Below are 4625 nucleotides of genomic sequence, written 5' to 3'. Positions count from 1 at the left end.
CTGTTTCCTTGTGTGTAATTTATTTCAAAAGATGTGCCAGGGAGACCGCCCAAGGTCATAATACAGGTTTAACAATGTGTATTCTGCCATAATTATTAATACAATGTGGTTGCAATGAATAAGTTGATGAGAAAATTTCAAGAACATATGAAGTCACTTAAAATATCTACGAGCAAGATGGAGAATAAACAAGTGTCAAAAGGTTAATGCAAATGATACAGAGAGAAAGGTGCAGACAGATGGTGCAATCTTCCTGCGACATCTCAAGTTCTCAAACAGACACAATTATGAGGCAGTAATTTGTGTACTCGCTTGTCTTGAACATAATGTTATCAATTAAACTTCCAAAATTCTCTCCATAATGAAAACTCATAATGAAATAATATTGATTAACTTGTACCATAGTTCTGATCCCTGAGGTCCTTGAATTGCTTTGACAAAGAATTTAACAATCGATGCTTTTTTCCAGTGAAAGTGAAATTAAATATACATATCAACATCTCAAAACTCCTGAATACATTACCACTTATCAATAAGCATTCCAAGAAGCCAAGATGGGTTTTAAAAATAAGTCCATATGGAAAATTTAGAAACTAAAAAAATATGATCTGCCTTCCTGTTCTGTTGTTATTGTAACTTGTCAAGATTATTAGGAATAGCATCAGAACCTGTGAAACACAGTGACAGCCATTACCAGCCTCCTGAGGGTGTTAAGAAAGGTTTTTCAAAGCAGAGGTCATTAAATATATGCTGGTTCTGGCCTAGCAATTATAATCTTAAAAATTAAATGCCAACTAGAGTTCGAAAAGTGGAATATGAGTGTTGTTTTTAATTTCAAAATAGAGCCAACAATAACAGTTCTTCAATGTGAAAATGGCAGGGCGTAGAAGGCTTCTTGTCGTAATTCAGTACAACTCAATACAAAATGGATAAGGAACCAAGACAAGAATAACAATCCAGTTCCTCCTCTCTTAGATTATAAAGAAAGCTCCTCATGCTATGAAAAGGTCTCAGGGACACTGGCTGTTGCAGTTTACTCAAAATGCACTAGATGCCATGAGCAAAATTCCAGTCACAGAAAAATTTATCCTGGCATTCATTAATGAAACAGATGTAATTTTTACCAATTTCCTATAAAATACACAGGCATGCACACATATCTGTTCCAGTGTCTTGGGGGGAATCTCTGAGAACAGCACATAAAGTGCCATGAGGGATTAAAAGGAGAAGGCTTGATTAAAATTTGTGAAAATTGCTTCCCCTTCTGTTAGCAACTCCTTCATTGGATCTAAGGCTTCTGTTCCCATAAAAACCCCTTTGAAAATGGTGCACACAGGAACACCACCACCTATGAGACCATCCAGGAATGCCTACTGGGTTTTTCCATGCAAGGTGCTGTGTGCTGTCTCTTTAAGAGGAAACCATAAGTGATCTCAGTTTTGTTTGGTCTCATGCAAAGGATGGTTTTTGATTCAGAGCAGAAGCTAGTAGGAACAGTTATCTCACTCCCTGAGAAAACAGGTCCATCCTAAACCTCTTCAGTTTAACTGTTGCATTTATGTAAACCAGATTTGTGTTTGTGTGTGTGTGTGTTGCTTAATAAATAATGATGATGGAAAACATTTGTGTGTTGCTGCTTTTCATATTAGAAAGCAGTCTCTCTTCCCTCCACACAGACAGAAAGAATGCACCATCTCTGCATTCACTTGCATAAAGTGAAAAATATTGTACATATGTGTGACACACGCCTCTCCTTGCTTTCTCTCCCTTGGTCTTGCTATCCTTGTGGTTTTTTTCTTGTGTCACCACATACATGCTTTCCCTCCATCTGTCTTTCTCTGTGATCTTTCTGTGTGTGTTTATCCTTCTATGTCCTCTCTATTCTCCCTCTGTTTTCCTTTCCGTCTGTCCCCCCACACACACTTCAAACCTCTCTGTTTTCTATTTCCTCCACTGTAATTCCAATTCCCTTTTCCATTGTCTGTAAATATTCATTTTCCATTGCTTTCTCTTTATGTCCCCATTTCCTTTGTTGTGTTGCGGGGGTGGGGGACACATATGGAGGCAGAGCCACAAATGACAAGGAAGAAAGCTCCCAAGGTTTTCAGGCTAGCTACCCTCCCTTACACACAGCAGCTATTTTATGGTTAGCACTTTTAAATGATGCCAAATGTCCTCCAGGCTAAAGAATATTGGGACTTTCTAGCTCTAAGGACATCTTTGGATCCAACCCCATGGAACTGCAGTATGTGGTTGCCTGGATGATAAGCAGTTAACGTATATTTCCTAATTATCTATTTTCAGCCTTTTTCTACTCAAGAGTGGGCAAATTGTAGCCTGTGGGATATATGTGGCCCTTAAATCCAATTTTGGGGACCCTGAAGCTCTCTATTGGTCCACTCCCAAGCTTTCCAACTGAAAGACGTTCAGCAGATTTTTGGGCAGTTTTTGTACCAAACTACACAGAACCACCCCCCCCCCCCCCACACACAAAAATAAGCACTTTAGAACACAAAACTAACCCCCAAAGACTTTAATTTTCTCTCTCAGAATGGTAACAAGAAGTTACACAATGTTACACAATGTCACCATTTTGAGATGGACTGCAGAGGAAAACTGAGGTATTTGGGCTTTCTGTGCAGGGAGGGGTGCAGCCTGCAGCAGGTTGTGGAACAAAAAAATAACCCTTGGTTCCCATGCAGTTGCCAGAACCTGTTCTGACTGGCTAATGTCATGAAAATATCCTCAATATGCCTACATTGTACACCATGTCACTCATCATAATAATCTATGTTTTGCATAATATTAAAGCATTTTAGCAGTCTTTATAATAAATGTTAAAATATATCTAGGCTATAAAAATGCCCGGTCCACTCTGCCCTCTGGCATTCAATGCTCCCAGTTGAATCTATACCACATATTTATAGCAATTCTGAGAGTAAAGGAGATTTCTGCTGCTGTCAGCACAGCACTCTGGTCAAGAAGTAAGCGGGGGACCAGGCTCTTATGTGCCACAACTAAACTTTGCCTTGAAGACTTCCAGACAGCAACACACAAGCCTCAAATATATGAGGTAATCTTCTACTCATTGGAAACTTCTTCCTCTTACTGACACTAGAGAAGCAAAGTGAAGACCTATCCTTACGTTTTCTTTGTGCCTCACCAGTGCCTATTGCATGTAGTAGAAGACTGTGGAATGTGAAGGAGCTTCACCTGTAGGGATTGAGACTAAAGTTGAACTCCAGAGGCTGTCCAAGGAAACCAGCTTTTCTTGACATGAAGAATCATTTTGAAGAACAACCAACAACAAAAAAAGCTCTGATTGATCCCTGAACACTTCATTGGTCTTTTTTTAAAAAAATGTTTTCTGCTGTGAAATGTTGCAAGAATTGATATTTTTCTTCCCCAGCACATTCTTCCCCTTGTCATTTTGAACTGTCTGCTCCAGTGAAGATTACTTACAAGAATATGCACGTCTTGATCACCCACAACCCAATCAATGCAACCCTCACCAAATTCACAGAGGAGTTGAAGAAATATGGAGTAAGAACCTTGGTGTGAGTTGGTGATACTACCCTATGATAAAACACCTGTTGAAAAAGAAGGAATCCAAGTTCCAGGCTGGCAGTTTGATGATGGAGAACCATTGCTAAGTGAGATTGCAGATAACTGGATTAACTTGTTGAAAACAAAATTCCATGAAGAACCTGGCTGCCGCATTGCTGTACACTGTGTGGCAGGGCTGGGAAAAGCACCTATTCTGGTTGCCCTCACACTCATTGAATGTGGAATGAAGTAAGAGGATATCTTACAGTTTATAAGATAGAAAAGGAGAGGAGCATTCAAATAGCTGCTTCATCTTGGGAAATAAGGACCGAAGATGCAATTACACTTCAGATATGCCAGCAGCCACTGCATTGTGTAGTAAACGGGGAGCACTCTATGAAGCCTTGATGCTGTCATGGTTGTCTTTATGGACTCGTGAAACTTGGAAATGTCATTCTGGTATTGGATGGTATTTTTACCATAATCTTCAATATACAATGAGATATAGTTGCTATTGTTGTTTTCAAGTGTTGAGACTGTGAGTCATTTTTCTATTATTGGAAAATCAGCATAAGCCATCTCCACAAATACCAAGCAAACAGTAAGAATTTAAACATTGAGTTTACATTTCTTTTCATCAAGAAGAAACAGCTGGCATGCATTAGTGTTTTCCAACATTCTTTGGCTTATTTTATGGGGCACAAGCATGTAATAGACAGGAAGAGGTACACTTTAGTAAGGTGCATTTCACTAGATATTACTGCTGCATAAAGGCTTGGATAAGCCCTGTTAACATGAATGGAAGTTGGGAAACAACAGGGCCTGGTGAAGTTTGCCTGCAAATACCTCTCACTGGAAGGAAGCAGAATTGTTTTAAGCAATAATATTAGTTAGTCAAGATCTGTTAAGTGAGCTATGTCACAAGACAAGTGAATCAGAAGACACAGCACAGTGCATAAAATATTGAGATATGAGAAACTAGAGCACTCACCCAGTGCCAATAGGTCTTAAAATAGAACTGTAAAGATTATGGTTTAAATATTTGTAAAAAGGTACATCCCAAATGGACTGACATATAC

The 4625-nt window shown here is 39.1% G+C and overlaps 1 pseudogene; it reads left to right on the top strand.

Annotated features, from left to right (window-relative positions):
• Positions 1-3447: 3447 nt before the first annotated feature.
• Positions 3448-3925, top strand: LOC121917719 (annotated as a pseudogene).
• Positions 3926-4625: the final 700 nt, after the last annotated feature.

The sequence above is a fragment of the Sceloporus undulatus genome, unplaced genomic scaffold (assembly GCF_019175285.1).
Source record: "Sceloporus undulatus isolate JIND9_A2432 ecotype Alabama unplaced genomic scaffold, SceUnd_v1.1 scaffold_346, whole genome shotgun sequence".
Taxonomy (NCBI): Eukaryota; Metazoa; Chordata; class Lepidosauria; order Squamata; family Phrynosomatidae; genus Sceloporus; species Sceloporus undulatus.
The sequence above is the reverse complement of the archived record's forward strand: the minus strand, read 5'-3'. Positions and strand labels throughout refer to the sequence as shown.